A 13,838-nucleotide genomic window follows, 5' to 3' on the forward strand; every position below is an offset into this window, starting at 1 on the left:
ACTCATCGTTTATCCAGAACTTAACACTAGTAAAACTTGAAGTAATTTTTACTAATTTTTCATAAGATGTAGTTGGATTTTTGTTTTCATTTTGTTTTGTTCTATTTCATTGTTGTTTTTTGGTCCCAGGGATTAAACCTAGGCTCTTGTTCATGCTAGGCAAACATTCTGCCACTGAACTAAAGCCAATAAAAATAAGGATGAAGGAAGGAAGGGTAAGTAAGTGTAAAAGACATCATAAAACCACATAAAAGTTCTACATTGTACTCCCTGAGAAGCCCTCAGATTGATAAGGATTGAAGAGTCCAGGAAGACAGGGCTCAGAGAAAGACCAAAAAAATTGCTTTTGGAAATAGAAATGAATGTATGATAGAAGGCCTGGCATACTCATATATGTTGCAACATGACAAAACAATGAGAGCAGTTAGAAAAGACCACGCCTTGGTCAATGCTCTTTATATGGAGTATCTGCAATAGGCAGACTTAGAAAGGTCAAAAATAGATTCGAGCGTGGGTCATGAGGGAGGAGCACATCGAGCAGTTGTTAATGGGTGCGGGGAAAGTAGCATTAAAACATTCTAAAACCATCCCACAGTTCTCTGCACCCAAATCCCGTGGGGGAAGAGAGCAGAACACCCAGAAGTGTAGACCATTCTGAGACTGCAGGACAGACTGTCACTTCTGTCCACCTCTGCCTACATACCTGGTCCAAGAGGAAATGGCACAGTGCCTCTGGACACAGAAATATAGGAACAGTCAGCTGCCAGTACCTGAGGTTCTGGTCTGCACCCAGAACTGAACTGAACTGAACTGAATTGAACCGGTCAAACAGCTCCCTGCACCCAAATCCCATAGGAGAGAGAGCTGGACCCTCAAAAGTGCAGACACTCCTGAGAAGTCAGAGGAGACTACCCTCTGCCCACATTTCCAATCCAAGAGGGAATTGCCTAGTGCCAGCTGTGCCCCCTGGGTGCAAGGACCTAAGAGCAGTCAGGGGCAGGACCCATCTGATTCCTGCCCGTGCCAAGAGCTGAAAGACAGTCACCAGGAGCACCTACACACCTGAGAGGAGAGCGCCTGTTCCCAGAAACTGCTCAAAGAAAACAGGAAAACAGTTCTACAGGAGTGCTGACACAGAGGCCTACAGGAGGGTCAAGTCACTGTCAGCTATACCTCTCTTGGGCATATACCCAAAAGATGCCCCAACATATAAAAAAGACACGTGCTCCACTATGTTCATCGCAGCCTTATTTATAATAGCCAGAAGCTTGAAAGTACCCAGATGCCCTTCAACAGAGGAATGGATACAGAAAATGTGGTACATCTACACAATGGAATATTACTCAGCTATCAAAAACAGTGACTTTATGAAATTCATAGGCAAATGGAATGAATTAGAAAATATCATCCTGAGTGAGGTAACCCAATCACAGAAAAGCACACATGGTATGCACTCATTGATAAGTGGATATTAGCCCAAATCCTCGAATTACCCAAGATGCACAGACCACATGTAATTCAAGAAGGATGACCAAACTACGGATGCTTTACTCCTTCTTAAAATGGGGAACAAAAATATCTGTAGGAGGGGATACAGAGGCAAAGTTTAGAGCAGAGACTGAAGGAACGGCCATTCAGAGCCTGCCCCACATGTCGTCCATAAATATATATATATATATATATATATATATATATATATATATATATATATATATATATATACAGCCACCAAAACTAGATAAGATTGATGAAGCTAAGAAGTGCAGGCTGACAGGAACCAGATATAGATCTCTCCTGAGAGACACAACCAGAGCATGTCAAATACAGAGGCAAATGCCATCAGCAACTGAGAACTGAGAACGGGATCCCATTTTGGGGAATTAGAGGAAGAATTGAAAGAGCTGAAGGGACTTGCAACCCCATAAGAACAGCAACGCCAACCAACCAGAGCTTCCAGGGACTAAACCACTACTGAAAGACTATACGTGGACTGACCCAGGGCTCCAACTGCATATGTAGCAAGGGATGGCCTTGTTGGGGCACCAGTGGAAGGGGAAGCCCTTGGTCCTGCCAAGGTTGCACTCCCAGTGCAGGGGACTGTCAGGGGGGCACTAAGGGGAGGGGTGGATGGGAGGCAACACCCTTATGGAGGAGGGAGGATAGGGGCTTATGGACAGGAACCCAGGAAAGGAAATGACATTTGAAAGGTAAATAAAGAAATATGTCCAATAAAAAGAAAGCTCGCTGTCTGCAAACAAATTAGGATCCATCAGGAGAATCCAAGCCTGGCAGTACCTTGATTCTATTCTGGCCTTCCAAAGTCAAGATCTGTGAGAAAATAAGTTGCCATTGTTTGAGGGGGAAAAAAAAACATTCTAAAGTGACAATGCATGGCCCATTGCACAGATGTCAGACTGTGTTTTCACATTGGACGGCGTACTTTAAATGATGGAGTTTATGGAATGTGACCATCTCAATGAGCATTTTTTTTTTCGTTTGCCTGTGTTTTAATCAAGAACGAGTTTAATTCATACAAATGCAATTACTTCTCGGTAGAGACTTCTGTAGGTGGAAGGTCCTGGGACTTGCTGGTTTTCTAGATATCTATGTCAAATGGTGACACCTACGCCTTTACGTAACATTTCCTACATGTGCTTCAGGCAGGACCCTCTGCAGACCCTCAGTAAGCCCCCAGCCCTTAGCACAACTGACTCCATGTTGGAAATACCATTCACTCAGGCCGTAAAACATAAAACTCAACATGTCAATAGCACCACTTGCCAAAACAAAACCAAAGAGCCAGGCCATTAAAATCCACAGTCCTGGGAGAGTTTCTAAACGTACTAACTTTGGATTTTTTTTTCAGGGGACAATATCTGCTTTATTATATATGGACAACCGCTTATACCGTGCAGGCCTGTCAACTGATTGATTAGTGTGTTACCTCAGATTGGACAGAGAGCTTCATACCTCCAGGGTCTCTCTATGCCTAAGAAGCACATTAAAGCAGGTGTGGAGAGGGTAGACTCGTCTGCAGGCCAGCTACCAAGCGACTTTACTTCTGAATTCAGTGTTCCGACTTCTTATTTAGAAGCGCGGGGTGCCACATAAGCTGGCCACCAGGTAATGCCTGCATTTCTCTTACATGGGCTGGCTGGGCTCTGCTCAGAACATTTCTAGTGTTCCTCTCTCTCTCTCTCTCTCTCTCTCTCTCTCTCTCTCTCTCTCCTCTCTCTTCCTTCCTTCCCTCCTTCCCCCTCTTTCCCTTCCCTTTCTCTGCTGAATTCTCAGATTGCTTCTCCTGCCACACTGCTTGCCTACAATGATGACCCCGTTTTCCCTCTGAAACTATAAGTCCCCATAAACTCCCATAAAACATTTTTTTTTTGGCTTCTGTGCGTCTGCTTCTGGATAACTGTTCTTGTTAACTGAGGTGTGCCCACGCAGGATACGGTTTTCAATGCTTTAAAACTCACCCTGAGAAGGGCTCTGGGCTACAGTGGAATCCCAAACACCCAGTGTAATCACTGGCAGGCTAAAATCTGAATCTGAATGGTCTCCTCTGGACGATACTCCATAATACGTGAACAGAGAGGCTTGGGAATCTTACCGACAAGAGCCATTGTCCACCTTTATCCATAAAAATCAAGTGAATGTCTAAAATCCCATCCACTCTCTCTTCCCCCATACGTACAGGACGTGCTTTAAGACAGGAATTATCTCTGGGATTTCCTGTTTAATGGTTTGTTTTTGGACCACAGGTAAGATGAAACTACAGAAAGTCAGATCTGGCTAGACAGGATTGTCACATGTCTCAGCGAGTCGTCTAATACTGTGTAGAGGCACCGTGACCATGGCAACTCTTATAAAGGACTTGCTTACGGTTTCAGAAGCCGCGTGTATTATCAGCGTAGCAGGAAGCACGGCGCCATATTGGTAGACGTGGTTCTGGAGGAGCTGAGAGTTCTACAACCAGAACAGCAGGCAGCAGGAAGGAGAAAGACACTGGACCTGGCTTGAGCATTTGAAGCCCCAAAGCCCACATCAGTGATACATTTCCTCCAACAGGGTCTCCTCTACTCCAACAAAGCTGCACCTCCTCATCCACGTGAAGAACCACCACGCCCTAATGATTAAGCATCCAGGGATTCGAGCCCATGGAGACCGTTCTTGTTCAAACCACCACGCCATAATATCATTTGATCCATCACGCCAGCGAATAAATTTAATACTTCAGGAAATCTTCCAAATCCCAATAAAGATGTTAATGGTGGGGATTTGGGATATTGAGAGCCCCGTGGGGGACCAGCAGGACAGCAGAATGCGGTACGACAGGGTGTGTTAGTCTCTCTTCACATGGCTGTAACAAAATAGCTCACAAAAGCCTCTTAGAGAAGGAAGGGCGCACTAGGGTCGCAGTCCATCAGTGTGGAGACTCAGTAACAGGCTCTTCCTGGGCCCGTTCGCACTCGTGTCTGCAGTCAGCGGCAGAGAAGAATATTGGTGCCACCTCTTCATCCTCGCTCACAGGATGGCGCTGCCCACAGATGGGCGAGCCTTCTTCATGTTGCCCATCCCCAGTCACGCTGACAATGACAATTAGCCACCACAGTCAGGTCTTAATGGCAAACCGATTTGCCAGAAGCTGTTAGGAGCAGACAGAAGGTTAAAAGACAGCCTCGGCCCTGGGAGGACTGAGGTCCTCTGGAGAGAGACACACTCAAGATTTTTATAGCAAGCGTTCAGCTGCCTTGGGTAGAACTTGAGAGAGGAGAAAAAGACACAAATCACAGAGGTGTCTGACGAAGAACGGAAGAACAATGTGTTCTGTGACACCGTGTTTTTGTTTCTTTGAGGAAGAAATGGTTTCCCAGGCTAAGTATTTGAGGAGGAAATGCCTTGGAGTTGCTGTAATTTCCTCCTCTGGAAGTCTCTCTCAGAGGAAGCCGGGCGCGGGCAGCGGGGAGCCCTCAGTTTTGACTTTTCTGCTTTGTCTCTTAACTCCGTGCTTTACTTTAGGACAGTGTTTCTGGTTTTGTTTTGCTTTCTAAATTACATTTTCCTCTCTGTTCTCTCTGTTCCGGTGTCTATCTCTCTTCTTTCTTTATCTCTCTGTCTCTGTCTCTGTCTCTGCCTCTGTCTCTCTGTTCTCTGTCTCTGTCTCTCTGTCTCTGTCTCTCTGTCTCTCTGTCTCTGTCTCTGTCTCTGTCTTTCTGTCTCTGTCTCTGTCTCTCTGTCTCTTTCTGTCTCTGTCCCTGTCTCTGTCTCTCTGTCTCTGTGTGTGTGTGTGTGTGTGTGTGTGTAAAATCTGCAAGAGTTGATGCTCTCTCTACCACACATGTCCCAGAGATTGGCCTTAAACTGTCAGGCTTCACAGCAAGCACCTCCATATGCTAAGCCATGTCAGCAGTCCTGTGATTTTCTTTAAGCCTCACACACAAATTTTTTATTTCTTATAAAAGGCTTTTATTTCAGACACACACGAACGGGGAGGCGCCGTGTAAAAAGCCAGGTGCCTTCCCTCCGGTGTACATGATTGGCACTGAGACCATTCTCCGCATCGCCTCCCTCCCCCCTCCTCCCTCCTCCTCCTCCCCCCACCCCCCCCTCCCTCCCTCCCTCTTCTCCCTCCTCCTCCTCCCCCGCCTTTTCCTTGTATTTTTCTCTCCTGCAGTGTTCCAGGCAAATTCCAGGCACATTGCTACATCATACTTTGTGTTTAATGCATCTCTGAGAAGGGATTGTAACGAGTTACTGTTATCACACACAAAGTGGTAACAACAGTTCATCCCTGTCCTTTAGTGCCCGGCTCCTATTCGAAATTGCTCCCATGTTTGACAAATGTCTTTTTTAAAAGATGGGCTTTCTCCAACTCACCGCCCACCTGCTCTCTTGCTCCTCTTATATCTATCATCATCTGCAAACTTCTTTCTTCCTTCCAGTTGATTAAAAACAAATTCTGGATTTGACTGTTCCTTCGTGGTGTCACTATCCTCTAACAAGTCACCTACGTCTGCCCTGCACATAAACTGGAAGGATTTTATGTTCTGTTCTCGTGGGTTCTTGAATTGATAGCTGGGTACCAGCAACATCGTGAATCGTTCACAGGAAATAGCAGTTCTAGGATTCAAAGAAGCAGAGTAACCGCAGACTTTTCCTCTGCCTTCTGGGCCCTTTCACACTTCCACCTGATGACGTCAGGGGTGTTGATTGTTGTCTGGTCACTTACCTAACTGGGGGAAATGTTGGCTTCTCTGTAACATGGCTGCTTTCTAACGCTATCATTCTCTAGGCTTGGAAAGTGTTTTTGTTGTATAACTAATAGTTTGAAATGCTCTCTTCTTTATCAGTCAGGGCTCCTTGGTTCCATTGGTATGTTTTATTCAAGAATGCAGATTAAATACTTAGCATTTTCATACTGCCTGTGTCCACAAGGAGTTGTGACTTTCGCTTCCTCTCATGGTGACTGATAAAATAATTTTCTTTCTCCACTTAAAAATATGTCTATGAGCATAAAGCCTATAGTATATATTTATTTTTATTTATGTGTATGTGTGTGAATTTCTGGGAGTGCATACCATACGGATTAAGGTGCCCAGGGAGGCCAAAGGAGAGCAGCAGAAATCTCTTCCTGGAGGTGGGGTGACAGGTGGTTGTGATGGCTGCTGCGAATTGAATTGAACGTGGGACTTCTGGAAAGCAGGAAGTGCCATTAGCGGCTGAGCCATCTCTCTGGCCCCAGCATATGGGTTTTAGATATTCAATATACTGCAGTTTGGTGAACCTTTCCTTCCCCAAGTTCCACTGCCAAGCCACTTGGTCACTGAACACACGTCCAGCAGGTTTCTGTACATTGTTGGTATTTTTTTTTTTTGACTTCTGGGAAAGTAGGTCATAACTTTATGACTTGCCTTTGGTCTGAAATCAGCCATTTCTGTAGGGAAACTTAGTTCTTCATACAGGAAATTATTTTAAAGACACGATTTAGGCACTTCGAGTGTTGCTATTTTGTATTGTTACTGTTTTTAAGTCTTATAGTTGACATAGATAAGAAGTAAATATCATTAAATATAACTATTTCTCATAAACCACAGCAATATTTTAAACATTTTTTATGTATATGTATGTTTTGTTTCTGTGTATGCCTGGATATTGCATACAGGTACTATTCACAGAGACCAAGAGAGGGCACTGGGTTCCCGGGGACTCTAGTGACAGACAACTGTGAGGTGCTCTGTGGTTGCTGGGAATTGAACTCAGGACCTCTGGAAGAGCAGCCAGTGCTCTCTTCAGCTCCTATAGTAAGACTTTTAGATAAAAATAACATTACAGGGTTTTTACTAACTTGATTTTTTTTCTTGTTCTCTCTTTACTTGAAAAAAAATATTTACAACTGGTAGAAACAATATTACATTGTGTAATAATTTGCTTTCTCTCATCATATATACAAACTAGTTCAAACAGACTTGTAGTAAATAAGACATCTAGTACATGTTAGAATATGGTTGTGGTCCAATTTGTCCTTAGAATATACCCATCAGGAAATTACAGTAATCATAATTTGAAGGTATCTGGTATAATTCTTTTTTTTTTTTTTTACATGATCATGTTACTCCTTTGTGGTTGATTTATGCCAGTTGATTCTTTTAGTGGCTTTCTTAGAATTTTTTAAAAAATGAATAAAATGTATGATTCTAAAATCTTTCATCGTAATCTCCTCCAAGAAATCTTGCTTCAAACATTAATCTTTCTACATGTTTTTCCTGCACCTCATAGAGAATCCTCCTCAAGCACACTTATTTAACTCCTTTTGTGTTTCGATTGGAAAACGTGAAGACACACGTACACACAGACACACAGACTCACAGACACACACACACGCAGTAAACACAACAAAAAGGTGCACTTTATGGTGTGTCACATCGCTGACATTTTTGCTCCCACGCTCAGTGGACTTTCTGCGAGCTCAGTGCGCACTCCGACACGGAGACACACCCACATCTCAGGACACCAACTTTTATATAAACAAAGGGGGAAAGACGAAGTGCTCAATGATTGTGTATAGCCCATAACATTTCGTAACTGTATATGATTTTTGTCTCTTAAATTGGATTTCTATTGACTGTAAGTTAGGATGGAATATTTTGGTTTCACATATTTTTCCCCATTTTGATGGTTTCCAGAGCTGTGTGAGGGGCTCACACAGTGAGATCAGTGGGTGAAGGCACCTCCTTTCAAGCCTGGAAACCACATGTCGGAGAGAGAGAGCCTACTCCCAAAGTTGGACTTCTGACCGCCCTGCGCAAGCGCATGCATACACAAACAAGTGTAATTTTAAAAATCCCTGCCCTGGTTTTAAACAGCGTCCATCTTTAGGTTGTTTCAGCTTTGGCACTTTTCTAAAGGAAAACCTCACCCTTGCAATAGCCACTGGAATCCACTAGATGGCAATGCAACACAGCAACCCGCTTCGTGGACTTGAAGCCTCCGAATTCCTCTATTTAAAGCCAAAAAACATTTTTTTTAATTTTTTTTTTTTAAAAACCTCGACGTAAGGTAATCTCCTTCAAAAAGTTTAACGAATCTTTCCTATGTAAAAGAACGTGCGCATAAGTCTATTGGAGAAATAGTCTGTGTAGAAATCACTTTGTCGGTTTAAATTTTAAAATTTTTTTTCTTCTGAAACCAACACTTGTATTTCAAATTCATTCCACTTCCGATGAACGAGTAGTTAGAAAAAGTTTTGGAAATAAATGATTTGGTCACTAACGCTTTAAACCTCGATCCGTAACTGAGAGATGAGAACAAAACCAGTCAGGATGTTGCCAAAATATTACTGCATTTATGATTAATATATATTTGATCTGCAGCATTAAGTGACTAATTTAGTAAGCTGATAATAGACAGATTTTTTTTAAAGTTTCATTATGAAGAACTAAAAATTATTCTACAAATAAAATTGAGGGTTATTTCTCATCCCAGAAAGAGTGGCAAATGTAAATAAATTATGCTTCAATCAGAACGTTTGGTTGTTTTCCATCAACGATTCGGCTGTATAAAGGAGGATACGGTGCTACAAGATCGTTTTGTTTTTTGACTCCAACTTTTGCTTGCATATGAAAATAAGACGCCTACTGTGCTTAGATTTCAAGCAAACTCAATGCATGCACACGCACGCAAGGGGTTTCCTAGCCAGGGAAGGTAACAAAGGTGAAGGGCGTCTTGGGAGGAGTCACGGGCCACGCCTCAGGGATGCCCTTCCATAACGAAAGCCAAGAGAAGTAAAACTGCCGTTCACATTCCAAATCAAAGATGTCTGCTTAACTGTCAGAGCTGTGTGAGTTTACGCTGTAATTTAAGGGGAAAACCACAGCCAGGAAGGTCTTCGATGTGTAATTATGCGTTTCCAGTTAGGGTCAAGATAGGAAAGTGTTTATCTGCGTCAGCAGGTCTCAATTCTGAATTGCTCATTCCTTTCTCTGGACCGCTTCTTTATCTTTAGGATGTGGACTGCCTTAACCTAGCAGCTGTGTGGCAGAAAAGACATAGTTAACCCTCTGGGAATTCTGCACCATTTTCTTGCAATTTATCTGGATAAATCTTGCATAAGATTACTGCAAGGTGCAGTGGCGTCAGCTTTTCCTTAACTGCACGTGGTTCCTATGTCATTTTATATTTAAAAGGCAAAAGATGTGAGAGTGACCACTTCAGCCTGGATACAGAGGAAGGGCACACTTTCAGGAGCTGTTTCCTTCTACAATGACTTCCTCTTGCCAGTTGTTTACTAGGCTCTTCAGGACAGAGGGGACACTCCAGGTAAACAGGACAGAGGGGACACTCCAGGTAAACACAGTACTGATGCCCGGCAGGTCCATGACTGGAGAACCCCTTCCTAGAGAAGCCATTTTCTGAAGGGCTGAGGGGGAGAACAGGGAGCGTTTTCCTGCCTACAGTCTGCTTTTACAACTGGTCTGAGTTATCACAAGATGAAAATGTGAACAGGGGAGAGAGAGAGAGAGAGAGAGAGAGAGAGAGAGAGAGAGAGAGAGAGAGAGAGAGAGACAGACAGACAGACAGACAGACAGACTTTGGATATCAAAGCATCCTGTGCAACCCAGTAAGCTTTGTGAAGAAGCCTGAGAAGGAAAGGCCATGCAGGTGGCACCCTCAGCTTTCGAATGACTCTGCAACAGAAAATTGATGTGGATACCATTCAAACTGGAGTGGATGTGACTGTGTACGGCAGTGAGGCATGTATGTGGAACAGTGGTGTGTCTGAGTTCCAGTCTGGCCTCTGTGTTGCTCTCATTCTTACCTCCGTGACGTCGAATTTGTCCTATCTTCAAAAACTGTAGGAGTTTTATAATGATGAAGGGGATATATCTTTGTAGTAAAATGTCTGGAAAATATATAAAAGAGGATGAAAATCACGCAATGTAATTGAAACCTACCAATGTATTCATTCACATATTTTAACTACTGTACAAGTCTAAGTTTTAGCCAAGGTCTCATTTAACATCGTATCATGACACAGCTCCAGGTTATTAAATGTGTTGTGGAAGCATTTTGATATGACCGTATACTATTTAATTTTACCAGAAAAAGCTTAAAGTAGTTAATTATACACTACTCATTGGACATACTGCTTATGGCTGATGGTTTACCATCACAAATGGCATAGTAATGGACTCTGGATAGGCATCCGTGAGCCTCTGCTGAATTATTTCTTTAAAAGCAGAATTATGGGCTGGGGAGATGGCTCAGCCATTAGAAAATCATACTGCTCTCGCAGAGGACCTGAATTCAGTTTCCAGCACCCAGGTCGGGCAGTGCACAACTGCGCCGTGGTATCTGCCGCCCTCTTCTGGCCTCCCTGGGCACTGCACTCATGTGAACAGATTCACATACAAGGAATACACACATAGACCTACTTAAAAAAAAAAAATAGCCGTGAAAGCAGAAGTATTATTCAGGGAATAATAGGAATGCTTTTCAAAAATTGTCAATATGCTTTCCTAAGATCAATTTAAACCTAGCTCGTTATGAATAATAGACACATGCTTTTTAGTGACATTGAGAAGAGACACAGAAAGTGTATTGTCAACTGTATGGATTCCAAAGCAAAGAACTGAAACCGTGTTGCATTTATCTACTAGTAAGTATGTTAGCTTCCAAATGACTTTGCTGTAAGAGGCTTCCCAAGAAGTTTTTCACATTCTTCACCTGTGTGTGATTTTGAGAGCACTTATATTTAAAAAATGCTGTTTCTCGCTAATGTTCTTTCCATCTGTTACTTGCCCACCTGCTTGCAGTTTCCTGCTTGGCTCTCTAGTAGACACAAAACCTTATCTTGTTACATTATCTTTCCCCTGGATGCCTTTATCTAAAAGTATCACTCCTTAACTCCATGCCAGTTACGAAATTTTTATTTAGCATTTTAGAATTTCAGTTTTGTTAATTAAATTCTTTATTAAGTTCTCAGTATGGAACAATTTGAAGGTTTACAGTGTTTTAATATTTGCAATAAATAAGGAATATTTTAAATTATTTTCATCTATCAATCTATTCCTATTCTGATATCAATATCATACAAATGGTATTTAAACACTCTTAATTACACTATTCTTCTTGGTTTGGCTCAACTATTCTTGGACTGTTCTTATTCATCCCATCAAAGGTAAGATGTCATCACAGGTAAGATGTCATCACAGGTAAGGTGCCATCACAGGTAAGATGTCATCACAGGTGAGATGTCATCACAGGTGAGGTGCCATCACAGGTGAGATGTCATCACAGGTGAGATGTCACCACAGGTGAGATGCCATCACAGGTGAGATGCATCACAGGTGAGATGTCATCACAGGTGAGATGTCATCACAGGTGAGATGTCATCACAGGTGAGATGCCATCACAGGTGAGATGCCATCACAGGTGAGGTGTCATCACAGGTGAGGTGTCATCACAGGTAAGGTGTCATCACAGGTAAGGTGCCATCACAGGTGAGATGTCATCACAGGTCAGATGTCATCACAGGTGAGGTGTCATCACAGGTGAGATGTCATCACAGGTGAGATGTCACCACAGGTAAGATGTCATCACAAGTGAGATGTCATCACAGGTGAGGTGTCATCACAGGTGAGGTGTCATCACAGGTGAGATGTCATCACAGGTAAGATGGCATCACAGGTAAGATGGCATTATCAGATTATTTTCATTTGATTTTCATTATTATATGAGTTAATTCAGGATGACCTATAAATAATCCTGTAGCTTTCTATTTACTTTTTATTATTTCTCTGGAGAAGTGCAGAGTTTGTAAGAAGAGCTCATTTTTGACTTATAGTTTTTAGCTATTGTATGTCCTCCCCCAAGCTCCTGATTTGTACAGGTCGTTCTCTTGGATTCGGTCAGTCATAACATTTGTCACTCATTTTGTGATGTGGACCTGTAATCACGTTCTGTGCAATTCATGATAGTACTGAGTACTACTGAAGGCAGGCTTTTATAGTATATAGGCAAAATATAGCTTATACTTTTTCCTAAAAATAATACAGAAATTTTTTCTTTATGAATGTGTATTTAGCACTTTATTTTGTTTTTATAAATAAAATTTCTTTTTAAAATTTTTATTCATTTTATTTATATTTTTATTTTTATAGATTTTTATTTTTATAAGCATCTTAATTTGAATATCATTTAAATGAAAAAGGTAATCTGTACTTTTTTTTTTTTTAGTAAAATGTTTTGCACATATTTTTGGTGTCAATATGGGGGAAATGTGACACCTAACAGAGCAGCGTTGAAGTTATTCACAAAGTATGTTTTATTCGTATGGAACAATAACCGTGCAGAATAAAGCGTAGTCAATCATGGTTTCGTTAGAGAGCTAACTTTTTACTTAAGTTAATTTTCTTTATATAAAATCTTTGGCAACACAGCCTACATATTTTACTCGGGGGAAACATTTAGTGTCGACATGAGCCTGAGCTCACCTCATGGGTAGACAGACATTCGGAACTAAAATAATCCAAAAACAAACAACAACGACAACAACAACAACAAAAGTTCATAGCGTAAGGCAGATCACCTCTGGTTTACCGAACAGTCGTGTTTGCTTTAGCAGTAATTTTGCAAAACTTACCCTGAGAGATTTGCAAATGAAGAACGTGCTTCACGCTGACTCAAGCGTAAATATGCTTTTTAAAAATATCGGGGGCTACATCCGGTTAGTATTTCCTAATGACTGGTTACTGGAGGCTATGGAGAATAAATTGCCAAGGAGTTAAACATTCTGGTTGGACACACATTCAGACAGATTAATAAGCAAATCTCAAAGGACATTTGCGGAAAATAATTTTGTATGGTTTTTGGACTAACTATGAGAAAGAGTCTGCAACAAAAAGGTAAAAGAGAGAGGGAGTTAAAAAAGAGGATTTTCCTGGTTTGCTTATCCACATGGCTGGATCCATGAGTGAACGTTCAGAATTAAGATGTCTGCTTCGGCAGCTCGGGAGAGCTTGGCATTTGAGATTTCTTCATTTGTGCTAAAACCCAGTCCAAACCAACCAAACAACAACAAAAAGTGTGTTTTTTATAGCTTATCATATTTTCGTAAATGTTGCTAAAGTGTATTGGTGTTTACTTATGAAACATTGCACTCTTTTGATAATTTTCTGATTACTGAAATCACTGGTAATTAAAAAATAAAACCACCACCTGGGTAAACTCTAACATCTTCTGAATAAAATAAAACTGTGAGCTTTGGCACAGGAAAACACTGAGCCAATTAATCTGAGTTCCATCTAGAGGTAGATTCTCACTGTGATAGATGAAAATCG

Source organism: Rattus rattus, chromosome 2 (genome assembly GCF_011064425.1).
Source record: "Rattus rattus isolate New Zealand chromosome 2, Rrattus_CSIRO_v1, whole genome shotgun sequence".
In the NCBI taxonomy this organism is placed as follows: Eukaryota; Metazoa; Chordata; class Mammalia; order Rodentia; family Muridae; genus Rattus; species Rattus rattus.